This window comes from Haemaphysalis longicornis, unplaced genomic scaffold, assembly GCF_048455015.1.
Source record: "Haemaphysalis longicornis isolate Haplotype H1 unplaced genomic scaffold, Haemaphysalis longicornis Haplotype H1 scaffold_1, whole genome shotgun sequence".
Taxonomy (NCBI): Eukaryota; Metazoa; Arthropoda; class Arachnida; order Ixodida; family Ixodidae; genus Haemaphysalis; species Haemaphysalis longicornis.
In genome coordinates this window covers 421,061,396-421,076,408 of record NW_027526203.1, presented here as the reverse complement: position 1 = coordinate 421,076,408, position 15,013 = coordinate 421,061,396, and positions in this window count along the sequence as shown.

Genomic DNA, 15,013 nt, shown 5'->3' with positions numbered 1-15,013 from the left:
GAAAGCTTAGCGAGGGCCTCGGTTCTGGCAGCATTGATGCCAAGGTAGCATAAGAGGGTTCCCCGCCAGTTGACCCGCTCATGACAGGCTGTAGACGTTTGAGTCACGCCCCGGGGGTTGAAAAGAAGCTCCCCTTCTCCCCGTGTAGTCTGAGTGGCGCTGGCTACCACCCTCGAGCGTCAGATACAGTTGTGGTAAATATAAATACCCCAGAAAGTGAAGGAGAACACAGTCGCCCAGATAGCCGAATTGGTAAGGCATTCGAGATCTAATCGAAAGGCGTGGGTTCGGTCCCCACTCTGGGCGCGTGTTTTTCTTTCTTTCTTTCTCACGTATTAATAAAAAAAATAATAATAATGTAACGTCACTAACGGTAAAAAATTGTCTAACCATTCCCCTATGCCTTCTTTGGCGTTGTAGACTGCCGGCATTTCTTTCTGTATTTCCTAACGAGCCCCTCATTTCCAAACCTTATTATCGTGCGAAAGCTTAGCGAGGGCCTCGGTTCTGGCAGCATTGATGCCAAGGTAGCATAAGAGGGTTCCCCGCCAGTTGACCCGCTCATGACAGGCTGTAGACGTTTGAGTCACGCCCCGGGGGTTGAAAAGAAGCTCCCCTTCTCCCCGTGTAGTCTGAGTGGCGCTGGCTACCACCCTCGAGCGTCAGATACAGTTGTGGTAAATATAAATACCCCAGAAAGTGAAGGAGAACACAGTCGCCCAGATAGCCGAATTGGTAAGGCATTGGAGATCTAATCGAAAGGCGTGGGTTCGGTCCCCACTCTGGGCGCGTGTTTTTCTTTCTTTCTCACGTATTAATAAAAAAATAATAATAATGTAACGTCACTAACGGTAAAAAATTGTCTAACCATTCCCCTATGCCTTCTTTGGCCTTGTAGACTGCCGGCATTTCTTTCTGTATTTCCTAACGAGCCCCTCATTTCCAAACCTATTATATATATATATATATATATATATATATATATATATATATATATATATATATATATATATATATATATATATATATATATATATATATATATATATATATATATATGTATATATATAATAAGTAGAGACATAGAGACACGGGAAAACATTAAAAAATAAAAGTTTACTGACGTTTCAGCAAGAGGACTTCCTCTTACTGAAACGTCAGTAAACTTCAATTTCAAATAATGCAACCGACTCGTATTGCTCGAAAAAAATATCCTTTATATTACGTAATTATTGGTTGTTGCGGTTCTACATGTTTTTCTTCCTGTACCGGCTGCACCTCGTTGACCAGGCCCTCTGCACTCGAATCTTCGACGATTTCAACTCTGTCCCCAGAGTCGTCCTCGGTGTTTCCTGTACAGGATAAAATGAATAAAATGACAGCGGACATCAGATGCGGATAGAAAGCAAGCCAATCTGAGTATTTCCGTAAATCGCCAGCGCGGGCCAGATCTTCTGAAGCGTTGCTTCTTTCACTGCATGGTAATTCCATTCGGACAGCTCGAAGTTGGCATCAGATTGTGATCCCATAGTTTTAACTAGGGACACGATTGTATAAATTAGCGGACATTTCACTTTCTCAAGTGTGGCTAAGTTGTAGAGCAGAAATATTTATGAGGAAACTTTACTTTCCCGGGATTCATGATTACTTGATATATATCAACAGCATGTAGCATGCTGGTTACACGAGACGGATCGACTGGAAACTCTCGCGGTTTCCGTCGCCACGGCAACGGGCATCTCTCCTCAAATGATTTGCCACCATGCCTGACGGGCTTGACACCACTGATGCGTACTTCTAATAAAGCGGCAAGGGATTGCAGATGGGGGAAACAAGTACAAAAGAAGCTATTCAATCTTTCGGGAACCCCCCCCCCCCCTTCCCCCAAGTAACCTGACTTCCCCTTAACGACATTCCACAGCGCTACTGTTTGCGTCATCATTGGGAGTCACTGCGGACAAGGACATTTTCAACGTGCACCCAGCATATTGAGAAACGGTTATGAACAGAGGATAGATTGTATTAGGCTAGGTAAACATAAACCTTTCTTTCTCTATAACATTCTTTCACCTAAATCACCCCCCCCCCAAAAAAAAAAAAGCTCTGGTTGGTATTTTTCCCATAAAGGGTCACTCACTCGCTTGTGGTTAATCGGTCATTATTTACTTATCAGTTGTGACTATCGTCTTATTTAAGAACCTTAGTTGTGACCCCTCAGTGAGACTCCCCAGGGTGACCGGCAAGTTTCCTTACCTGCGGGGAGGGGGGAAAAAATAGGGGGGGGGGGAGGTCAGAGACTGGCAATACGTCATTCGCATTATTGTTGCGACCCATTAAAACCCGATTCTGACCTTTCTGATTTACTGCTGAGTCACTACTGGGTCGTGCAAAGTGCGATTCACGATTTATTAGAATAGAAATTTAAACTTCTGGGAAACCTGGTAAGTTATACCAGAGTCCTTCAATGCTTTGAACGGTATTAAGGGACTCTGGTTATACCTAGCGCGTTGTGCTAATTTTATTTCATAGGGAGCAGAAATCAAAAGTCAGACTAGGCCGAACCGGTGGATGCGCCCAAGAAGTTAGCTCGAATGAGAACAGAGTAGCCAAATTAAATGAAGAGGAAATGTGGAAAGCAAATCGTGAGCAAGAAAACATTCAAATATGTGTTGACATTGAACGATTCCGTTAAATTCCCGCCATCCATAGCATGCACATGTTTCCACTGGTCAAAAGAACGTTAAGCCCACTTCCCACCGGAGGAGCAAATGAAATACACGCAGACTTTTAGCGAATATTTTTAGCTCGGAGAGAGAAAAAACAAATCGCACAGAAAGCCGCGGTGAAAACAGTTTAAAATAATTTCGGATTTCGGGCAAGCTTCTCAGTTCGATCGTTGGTATCTGGAACACTAACCACACGCGCATAGGAAGATAAAAGAGGGACTAGTAAACGGCAACGTCCTAGTCCTCTTCCAACTCTGTCTTAAGTTCTGCGACGCTGCAAACTGCGATCCACGTCATCAGCTCGTCTTGGGCCCGGTTGGTGAGCACCTTCATGCTCCCCACCTTCAGCGCCTCGCCCTCTTCAGTCCTCCTTCTCATCAAATAGAGAAGGGAAAAAAATGCATGCAGAGATCCTGGTTTGCAGCAGCGCTTTCCAAAGATGTTCCACCCTGTTTCGCTTTAATACAATGTCTTGCTCTCGTGCGGGATGCTTCCCAGAAACAAACACGACAAGGCCGTACAAGGACGACCGAGATGAGGTATCCACATTATTCGGGCAGTATCTTGCATCGGAAGCTTTCAGTGCACCCGGATCCTTAATTTGCGTATCCAGCAACGAAACCTGACATTATTGTTGCTATGAAGTACACAAAACGGCTTTTCCGTTTTGCGGATTCTGAAAGCGGGCCTCGCTACCAGTGCGGCAGCAGCTACTACTTCACCCCCTGAAGGAATTGGTGTACGTGTAACGAAGTGAACCCGATGGCGTATAAAATAAAATGTCTTTGCCAATTAGAAAATTTGAATATTGACACCAGGCATCAAAGCTTCGTTAGAGGAAATAAAACCACCGCACTCGACCGCGATATTCTGTAACCAAGATTGCTTAAATGAGGTTCCCCGTTTGGAGTACCTGTTGCGCCCAATACGCTATTTCCCAGACCCAGAGCTGTCTTCCCACCGACTGGCGTTCGTATGAGTGTCCACAAACTCCCACGGTGGCTTAACAACTTGTGTAACAAGGTGTCGCCTCCGATGATCCTAACCCTTGTGCCCGCTTTCCTATCGAATACATTAGGTCATATCGAATACATATCGAGTCATTGTTCCTCAAAATATGAGCATCAAGCAGTAGGCTTTCCGTGCATTTGCGTCCTTGCAAGCAGGTAGCCATAAACCCTTTTAACTTGACTGCCCTCCTCCCAATCTGGCCACTGTTCTTCCCATGGAGGTGAAAAGGAGGCCCCCTCGGTTTTATACGGATAGTGGTACGGATAGTGTACGAATAGTGGATGACCCAGGTCAGATATCTGGGACATACTATTGACCATCGCCTGACGTGGGGCCCGGCAATCAAACAGCCACTCGGCCAGTCCAGTCGTGTCCTAAAAGCCATTCGTCAACTCTTGGCAAGGGTCGTGGGTGCTCACACACTTGGGCACTACGAATTTACGATGCTATGGTGTGCTCCGCAGTCCTCTGCGCTATGCCCTCTACGCTATCACCGTCAAGCCAACGCGGTGGAGGAAACTCGAGATCGAGCACAGAAATGCACTTCGGACCGCTCTAGGCTTGCCCCGATCGTCGCAATGCGCGGGCACTCTTGCTGAAGGCGGTGCCTGGCCCCTCGCACTCCGCGCCCTACAGCGAGCTCTCAATCCCGTCGAGCGGCTCCATGGAACTCCAGACGGAGGCGCCCTACTCGCACGGCTACGAAAACGACCTCACTCTCGAATGGGTATGATTGTCCGTACCTTCGAAACGGTGATCGGCCAGCCCCCGACGGATCACATCATACCTCCTCCACCCCACGTGACGAGTGAGATCACCATAAGTGCAACTTTACCGCACGTGACCTCAAAAAGGATAACTCCACTTTGTGAATTAAGGCACGAAGCAGCGGCCTGCTTGGAGAACCTTGAGGGGCACCTGCTGATATTCCCCGATGGGTCCGTGCTTCCAGACAAGGGGGCGGCGGCTGCAGCATCCATCGCGCCTGCCTTCGCTCAGCCAGGCAATGCCGCCTGCTAGTGGCCAGCAGCTCCACAACGGCAGAAATCGCGGGCCTTCACTTGGCTGCGGACATCATTAATGAGTGCGAGCAGAACCTCACCAACCGGAAAGTAGCCATCCTCTCAGATTCGAAGGCTGCTCTCCTGAGGCTCGACAGGGCCCACCTCAGCTGTCTCGCTGTACAAAATCTTGCCAGCAAAATGCACAGCCTCAGCACCAGAGGCCTTAGCATTCATCTGCAATGGCTACCTGCTCACGTAGGCATCAAGAGAAATGAGGAGGCTGATCGCCTGGCAAAAGAAGCGCATCATCCATCCACTTCGATGAGTGAGGCAATCAGGCCCCTGGACGTCGCGCGGTACTCTATCCGAAGGGACCTCCAAGCCATGCATCCTGACTCCCGAGTTGCATCCGGCAAGCCACCGCACGCGCTTCCTTCGAGGGAACTGACCCGAGCTGACCGTGCTCTCCTTCTTCGTCTGCGAATCGGCTCTCACCGCTGCGCGGAAAGAAGTCATAGGCTTGGCATCGCCAGTTCACCCGCCTGCCCACACTGTCCTGCAATAGAGACACTCGCGCATGCACTGTGCGAGTGTCCACATCATTCGCAGGCTCGATCAGCGCTGAGAGCGTCGTATGCGAAACTGGAACTGCCTTCATGCACCTCATCAAACCTGTTGTTCCCGGATTCTTACAAATCAAATCGCGAAAAAGCGTTCCGAGCCCTGCTGGACTTTTTAAAGGACACGGCACTCTCGGACCGGCTATGATGCCGCCTGTACTGTCCATGCTGCGCGGCTTGTGAACTGTTATCTTATTCTCCCTTTCTATTTTTTTTCTGTCCACCCTCTTTCCTGTCTATCCCCCTCCTAGACTCATTCTTGATTGAGGTGCCCTCAACCCGAGAGGCAGTTATCGGCTGAGTCGACTTTCGTTTCTCTTCTAATAAAGCAACTCTCTCTCTCTCGAGATGGCGGTGCCCCGACAAAACCGACCAGCAGTTTTTCTGCAATGCTCGTTTAAGGACTGCACTCTTATTCGACGAAGCTAATGGTGAGGTTTTAATCAACGTCATCTTGAGTGAAATGGTTTTTCGGTAAGTCCTATCCAGACTCAGAGCATCGAACCGGAAACGAAGCTTCCGCAACCACACACAGGAAAGAGTCTCAATGCATATATAGTGCCAGCCGCACATTCTTGACCACGTCAACGCGTTTATTCATGGTTTTACGCACATATATGAACTTTCCCGATTTCTGCCATGTAGCTTTGATCAAGGCGTCATTTTTCCAGATCCTTCAGTGCCCATCAGTGAATGGCTTCTCTCCCGTACTAGATTTTTACTGTAGTTCAATTCCAAAAATATTTGAAGAGCCTACACTAACGTTGCTCAGTAAGTAACACAACAACGCGTGTTAAAACAATTGCGACAACCGCATAGAATGCCTGCGGCAGTGTTCAAGAAACAACGAAGGAGGCAGGGTTTAAACGGATCTTGAGAATGAATGAATGAATGAATTTATTGTCAAGAAAAAGGAAAGGAAAGACCACCAGCAGGCGTAAATTGTCACACCTAGGGGTGGACACCGGAACGCCTGCTGGTGTGGGGATTGGGGCAGAGGATGACAGATTCATAGAGAGGAGAGACAGATGATAGAGGTGACATGTTTACAGAACACAAGAGAGAGAGGGGCATATTTACAAGTTAACACTCACTCCCACACCCACACAAAGTCTGGAGCAAAAAAAAAAAAGAGAGAGAGAAAAAAAAAAAAAGTTCGCACAGTCTCGTAAAAGTTCACACAGTCACTGTGCCAGAGAGTCAAGTGCCAGGCGGAGCCCTGAGGCATCCAGGTAGCCGCCCAGCGCCTCGTGAACGCTGTCCCTCTCCCTGGTGCTGCCCGGCGGCCATAGTAGCTCGTCTAGCGGCAGAGTCCTTCCTCCCAGGGCGGCCAGCAGTTCCGGCCTCCCTGCCGCATACTCGGGGCACTCGAAGAGCAGGTGCGGCAGGGACTGGACAGGTGCGCGGCAGTGCCGGCAGGCAGGGCTGTCTGCCAGCCCCAGGCGGTGCTTTCGTTCCGCCGTCCACACCGCCCCCACGCGGAGGCGCAGGATTGCCGAACGCTGCTGTCGGGGCAGCCGTGCAGCCCTCACAGGTGGTGGGGCCTCTCCAGCAGCCAGCCGTGGGTCCGGGTGCTGTGCCCGTACGTGCCGCTGTATAAGCAGGCGGGAGTCGTCCGCCGCTGCCTGGGCATCCGTGGCCGCGGGCGTCAGCTCGTGGGCCTCAGCGGCCAGCTCGTCCGCCCGCTCGTTGCCCTCGAGCCCGATGTGGCCGGGCACCCACTGCAGCCGCAGCCGGGCACCCCTGCCTGCCAGCCGCTCCGCCTTCTCGCGCACTCCTCGAACCAGAGGGGAGTGCGGGTCGCCCTCCCGGATGCGCAGCAGAGCCACCCGGGAGTCGCCCAGCAGGGCGCAGCGCTCGGGTGCGGGCTCCAGCTCCAGCAGCAGGTCCAGGCCCAGCTGGACCCCCACAAGCTCTGCCGTGGCCGAGGATGCGGCGTAGTGCAGCCGGGCCTGCCGGGTGGCCTCCCCCAGCACGGCGGCCGCTGTAGCGGAGCCCTGCCGCCGCCGCACAGAGCCATCCGAGTACGCCAGGGTGTGGCCCTCCAGTTCTTTCCAGACGACGGCCCGGGTCAGCTGCAGCAACCCGCAGTGGGGCGTTCGCCGCTTGCTGCGCCGGCCCGGAATCTCCAGGTGCAGCTCGGCCGCCAGGTCCGGAGGGCGGCTGGAGGGCCCCAAGTCTGTGGTGCCCACCACCTGCTCGTACCGGGCCAGCATGCGCCCCATGCGCGAGTGCCGGTGGGTGCGCAGCCGCTGCAGCAGGGGGCCGCCCCCCTCGGCTCGGCGCAGCCGGTCAATGTGGCCCAGGGCCCTCTGCTCGGCCGTCATCTCCAGCGTCCACACCCCTGCCTCAGCCAGCGTCCTGTCCTGTCGCAGCCAGTCCTGTCGCACTGCGAGTTTCGGGGCAGGCCCAGGCAGGCGCGGACGCCCTTTCGATGGTCGCCCTCCAGCTGCCGCCAGTTGGGTCTCCGCATGACCAGCGGCAGCGCGTACATCAGTAGCCCCACGGCCGAGGCGCTGTACAGCCGCAGGGCTGTCTGCTGGGAGCAGCCTTTGTCCCGGGCGACCATCTTCCGCACGGCCGAGGTGGCCAGCTGTGCCCTGGCACGTAGCTCCTTGGCGGCCTGGCGGAAGTCCACCCTGTGGTCCAGGGTGAGCCCCAGGTAGCTCACCCTGGTCTTCCACTCGAGCTCCTCGCCGTCTATGCGCCGTCTATCCGTCTTGAGAAAGTCGCACTAACAGATTTTCAGGTCGCAATTTTTTTAAGATATGCCCGCCATACGTGTCCCGCCAGTAGGAATGCTGGCCACCATGAAAGCGAGCCGTGGTGCAACACACTTTTAACTGCACGCGAAACTGAAGAGGTGCTTGAAAACTTGCCCCCGGCTAATACAACAATAACGTTAAACCTTTCCTATTCCTCCATGCGGTTTTTGAATCACGCGTGTAAATCGACGGAATTGCTTGGGCACTTCAAATAGTGTTGCGATTAGACACTACATGTTGCCACCTTTCGACTTCAGAAATTTTAGGGCAAAATTAAAATTATTTCCGAAAGTTTGTTTAGAAATTCCTTGCTATCACCGTAGTATATAAAGCGCTGGCTTTCATGTGAGCTGGAGGACATACACTCCACAAAAATCGGTTGTCTGTCTCATTCTGGGTTTCCCCTAACCGGAGTGCACTCAAGCCTGGAAAAGCGACTGGGGCCAGAATATAAAGCTTTTTAACATTGTTATCGAATTGTTTTTTTTTTTCACAATCCCTCTCCTGTCCGTTAGCTGCTGTACTGTCAACTCTAGTGACAGCAAGAAACACCCCGAACAAAAATATATATATATATACGCCTCCCTCTCACGGCGTGAGGCAGCACATGCCGCTGCCACTGAACTCCAATTCCGGGCTTTCCGCCCGGGGACAGACGACTTGGCATCCGCGCTCACCACCCCTCACACAATACTGCTCAGGTATACTCACCTCCTTAATCACTACTGCCACATTCGCTTTCCTTACCCGCCTCCCCACCCGTCGCTAACTACACTACGGCAGAGGCCCGAACGTGGTGCAAAATCGGCACGTATTTCAACTCCACCATACCACCGCGCATCTCCCCACTAACTTTGCCACTCCTGCAATCTCCCCGCCACCTTCAGCCCGTCTTGTATGGTTCTGCCCACTACATCCCGACTCCACCCCCTTCCAATTTCCTAAGCGGTAAGAATGCTCACGGACCCGCTTGCACCCGGACGACCAGCAACGCCTGATCAACCGGGCCACCCGGGCTGCGGAAGTGCGCGGCTTCCTGAACCGAGGACGCCACCCACCTTTATTCCTTTTTCTTTTGTGCCTCCTTACCTCCTCCTCTAAGCCAAACTTTTGGCTAAACCAAACGCATCGTGTGCCACTAAGCCTGCAAATTCATCAAAGCACAAAGCCGCGTCGAGAACGCAACTTTTTGTTGGATTCGACTGCAAGTGACTGTGCACATCCAGAAATCACCAGTACTGAAGTATGTGTGTTTTTTTTTTCAAAGCGAACGAAATGGTCTATAAAGTGGTGGTAAAACCTAAAGCTCAAACCCATTTTTACCGAATGACGTTACGCACACCTCAAATGTAGAGCGGTTGCCTTACGCTCAAGGTAACATCGTTTCAACTCAAGAAAAAGCCGGAGGCAATGCATACCGCTGCAATCATGGCAACGTGCAGGCCAGGGTGCCAGCGGCTCTGGTCCTTCCTCTCGGCTGCCGGGATGTCCAGCCTCTCCGAGTGGAGGGAAAGCTGCTCCACCAGGCTGGCACGTTCTCGGCGACGATACGCACCGAGGTCTTCGTCCTGCAAGCAAAGAGGACATAACAAAATTGAGACATTATTCCTCTTTCGCATAACTGGAACATGTATTGACCGGTAACACATTGTAGGCTCATACAAACATACAAGACACATGCACCTCAAGACGGATAATTCAATGTACTCTCCCAAGTGAAGCGCGCTCAACCCGCCGCGGTGGCTCAGTGGCGAAGGCGTTGCGCTGCTGAGCACGAGGACGCGGGTTCGATTCCCGGTCGCGGCGGCAGCTTTCTTGATGGAGGCGAAAAGCATAAACGCCCGTGCATACGAGATTTCGGCGCACGTTAAAGATTCCCAGGTGGTCAAAATTAATCCGAAGCCGTCCCCTACGGCGCGCCTCATCGCCTGCGTTGCGTCGGCGCGCTAAACCCTACAATCAATCAATCAATCAATCAAGCGCGCTCCTTGTTATTATTCTCGCCAAGGTGACGGGTGGAACGGCCTGCGGCTGTGACGACAAATATCTTGATCTGTTCCCCCTTCGACTCCATAGTTAACCGTGAGGTGCGTGGGTGCGCTTATATTTCGCAGCTTCGGCTGTTCATCCCAACCCTGCTATTAGCGTACGCATTGAGGTCGCCTTACAAGAGTGCTCCACCACAACTACGCCCATGCTGCGGTGAAAGCAGCAACTGTTACCAGGGTGAAACTACCGACCTAGGAACCCCGTTGAGTGAGAATGAGAAGATACAGATTGTTTACTAAAAGATACTGAATGTCGTCACAAGCATCCTCCTGCGATGTCTATCATTGCCACGTAATTTTTTTCGGTCCTTTTTACATTTTACATTGTTGCGCAAACAAAAACCAGTCCGCAGTACTAGGTAACAATTATGCCCTCCCACTTCACTTGTGCTGCAACTGCTTGCCCACCGCCGAACGGTTCGCCCATATCTTGCACCTGTACCACTCGGTTTATTCGCACCGCGTCACAGGAACGAAAAAAAAAACTGCACGTCTCTCGCTAATTTGGAAAAACAAAGCGTACTATAAAGAACACATCGCCAACAAATAGACTCAATGTTGGCCTATAGCTTTTGTCTTTAGCCGGAGGGAGACACTGATGTCCCTCAAAAACATCTGAATGAAACTCCCTACACAGTGGAGTAAAACTTTTCAGAATAAAGATGTAGTCGCAGACATTACAAGGACAGAATCATAGGCTCCGTTCAGATAATAAAATAGGTCGGCGTACTCACTCGTGAGTACACTCATTTGTACTCATTTGTACTCAAACTCATGAGTGAGTACGATGATGAGTGATCACACACCCAGAAAAAAACAGTGAGTACGATGACGAGTTAGTACAGGGGTAAGTCCACTACTCGTGAGGACAGTACTCGTGAGGACAGTACTCATGAGTACAGTACTCATGAGTATGAGTACTCATGAGTACAGTATTCATGAGTATGAGCATAGGCGTGCGCAGAGTTCTCAATTTGGGGGGGCAAAGTCTTACCGCTGCGCCCCCCCCCCCCCCCCCCCAGAGCAACTCCCGACCTCTTCTCACTGAAGGCCTTGCGGTGCGAACGCAGTGCAAAGAGGGATGGTTATAAAATTTTTATTTCAATGTGATGGAATTGCAACACACACAAAATATTTCTGAGCAGAAATTTTACTTTCATGTGTTACATCGGCAAGGCATGGGGCAAATTTGGCGCCCCCTTCAGATGATTAGGGGGGGCGGCCGCCCCCCCTGCCCCCCCTGTGCGCACGCCTATGAGTATGAGTACTCATGAGTACACAGTACTCATGAGTATACAGTACTCATGAGTACACAGCACTCATGAGTACAATACTCATGAATACTGTTTTTGCGAGTGCTTGCACTCTTGAGTATATGCACTCCTGAATACAGTAGTGCAAACAGTAGTGCAAACAAGAAAACGGACGACAAAAGCTGCCACCCGAAGACACGCAGAAAAACGCAGTTTACGGCCACGGCTGCACCGTTAAGCCCCGAGCTCCCCTGAGCCCGACCCGGCCTTAGAACAAGAGGAGACGCCAGACGCAACGCGAGTGCTTACGTTCCGTTTCGCTTTCTCACATGTACTTGCCTTCGCGCAGTAAGTCGCCCAACGACAGTGCACCGCGTCAGACGTTTTCTTCCTCTGTCCTGATTTATATGTAACCTGTGTTTTTCTAATCAATTAAACAAATTATTTTTTCTACTTAGTTTTTCATTCGAGCTACGACCTAGCTAACAGTGCAGATAAGTTGATTATTCGTGAGTAATACAAATTGAGTACTCATGAGTACAGATTGAGTACTCATGAGTGCAGAATGAGTAGTACTCATGAGTGCAGAATGAGTAGTACTCATGAGTACAGATTGAGTACTCATGAGTACAGATTCAGTACTCATGAGTACAGATTGAGTACGAATACTCGTGAGGACAAATGAGTTTGAGTACAAGTGAGTACGATTACAAATGAGTATTTGATGAGTGAGTACGAGTGATTTTGTGAACAGATGAACTTTTTGAGTATGAGTTTGATTGAGTACCGCACGAATGAAAAAAATTGTGATTGAGTTTGAGTGAGTTCTTTCTGTTTTGCCGACCTATGGATAATAAACAAGATAATTAAAGCAAAGCGACCCCGAAATGCAGTACTATTCACTGTCCAACCAGGCAGGTTGCGTGAAACCAAACAAGAAAATAAACAGTCGAGGCTTAGCAGAGGTGGTCTTTAACAAGCATTGACTCGGGGAAGGGCCCTGCTTACCTCCCCCTCCTCCCTCCCCTTACACTACTCCCCACCTATCCAGTTTCTCCGCTGTCGGTAGTACTACAGGCACAATGTCGCAGCCAGTGAGGTTGAAAGTGACTCTATTAGAAACTCTATGAGCATCAACGAAAAACGCTAAATTCTCCAGAGCATCAGGCTCGAAAGAAATGCGACCACTTCAACTGCGGCCGGATGCGCGGCAGTTCCATCCTCGATGCGAGAGGGTTATTCCGGAAGTTGAATAATTGCAAAGCCTAATTAAAACCCAGTATTCACATTTAGGTGGGACTTCATGCGGAGAGGCTTCTATGGAGCGAGGAGAGGGGAAAGGGGGAAATCACATGGCTGACATTGTTCGTACTCATGGTACCCAAAGAACGCTTAGCGGGAGGGCGGAAGAATATGTGGAATAAACGGTTTACAGAGAAACTAGGACGAATGGTGGGAAAGAGGGCAGCTGAGGTCAGCAGCAACGGAGAAAGAACGGAGTGCGGCAGTCAGGCTGGAAGGACACGCCGAGACCAAGAGGCTTATACTTACCTTGTCGTCCAGGCCGCCCTCCTGTGATGTACCGAGGGAAAGGGGGGGGGGGGTGCAAGCGGGACCGGTGAGGCCCCAGCGCTCGGCGCCGTGTTTCTACGTCGGGCGGTTGGCTCGACTGGGTAATCGCAGGAAAGGGTGTTGCCGCTGGCACCTTAGAAGAGTGGCCTGGCCGGCAGTGGTGCCAGCGCAGCTGCGTTGCGTTCCAAACCACCGCGTGGCGGAGGGGAGGAGGGGGCAGAAAAATGGCGCATATTTATTTACTGGGATTGGCCAAGAAGAGTTTTTTTTTCCTCATAAAAATGAATCAGCTAATGCAAAATAGTAGACAGAAGAAAGGGATTTAGTATGTAGATTCAAGAGAGATAGGGGGAAAAGAAAGAAAGAGGAACGAGAAAGCAAAATCAAAGTCAGCCTGATCGCGGGTTCGATTGCTGGCCGTGGCGGTCGCTTTTCTGATGGAGGCGAAAAGCAAAAACGCCCGTGTGTTCGAGATTTCGGCGCATGTTAAAGATGCCCAGTTGGTCAAAATTAATCCGGAGCCCTCCACTACGGCACGCCTCATCGCCTGTGTTGCGTCGGCGCGTTAAACTGTACAATCAATCAATCAATCAATCAATCAATCAATCAATCAATCAATCAATCAATCAATCAATCGATCAATCTGGTCGGAATAGTTTTGCACGGCAGACGAACCGTCTCCGAATTGAATGAATGGATGACGTGGCAAACATCCCCATGGCAGTGTCCTATAGCTTCGGGCCCCCGAAATATAAAAATTTCCCCGCATTTCCCCGAGGGGAAGAATGTGAAAGTGCGAATGCACGAGTTGAATTTGCGCGGTTCGGTAATGTTCGCGAAAGAGAGATCACACACACACACACAACTACAAAGAAAGAAAGATGCATTTATTCACAGTCACCTATTTGTGTTGTCGTTGTACTTGATTGCTAGAGCGGATCTCAGCTTTGAAATTTCGTGTCAGTACTCCTTTAAGCAGGTGCATTAGCCCTTCTCACGCCCGATTCTTGGCCAATCCCCCACGTGGGTATGTGCCATGTCAGCGGCCAGGCAGCGCGCGCCCATCTCCCCCCGTTGCCAAGGAAGACGAGGAGCGCGCGCACCCGCAGCTGTTGCTATGTGGACGGACGGCGGTCGCCGGAATTCAGGGTCGCTTATAAAGTGCATTCGCACTTAAAAAATTCCCCGCATTTCCCCGAGGGGAAGAATGTGAAAGTGCGAATGCACGAGTTGAATTTGCGCGGTTCGGTAATGTTCGCGAAAGAGAGAACACACACACACACACAACTACAAAGAAAGAAAGATGCATTTATTCACAGACACCTATTTGTGTTGTCGTTGTACGTGATTGCTAGAGCGGATCTCAGCTTTGAAATTTCGTGTCAGTACTCCTTTAAGCGGGTGCATTAGCCCTTCTCACGCCCGATTCTTGGCCAATCCCCCACGTGGGTATGTGCCATGTCAGCGGCCAGGCAGCGCGCGCCCATCTCCCCCCGTTGCCAAGGAAGACGAGGAGATTCCTGGCCAATCCCCCACGTGGGTATGTGCCATGTCAGCGGCCAGGCAGCGCGCGCCCATCTCCCCCCATTGCCAAGGAAGACGAGGAGCGCGCGCACCCGCAGCTGTTGCTATGCGGACTACGGCGGCGGACGATTCAGGCTCGCTTAAGAAGTGCATTCGCACTTAAAAGCACTGGAAGAGTCAATGGCAGTCTAAGGCGCCGCAGGGGAGCCTCCAGCAAGCTTCTTCGATGACTAGAATATCGGCGGCAAAAAAAAAAAAAAAAAGGAAGAAATGTTCTTCAGATTCAATTTCTTGGCAAAAGTTTCACAAGTTGCACAGCGAAAAGCGGTCAGCGAAACTTCGCACTAGCGACTTTGAGAGACTTTTTTTCCAGCAGAACCTGAGGTGTTCGAGTTCAGGAGAAGTGAGCAGCCCGTGATCATGCACGTATTGGGCCAAGAGGTATTGGCGCCCAGGAGATTCCTGGGAACCGTCGAGACGACGTGCGACC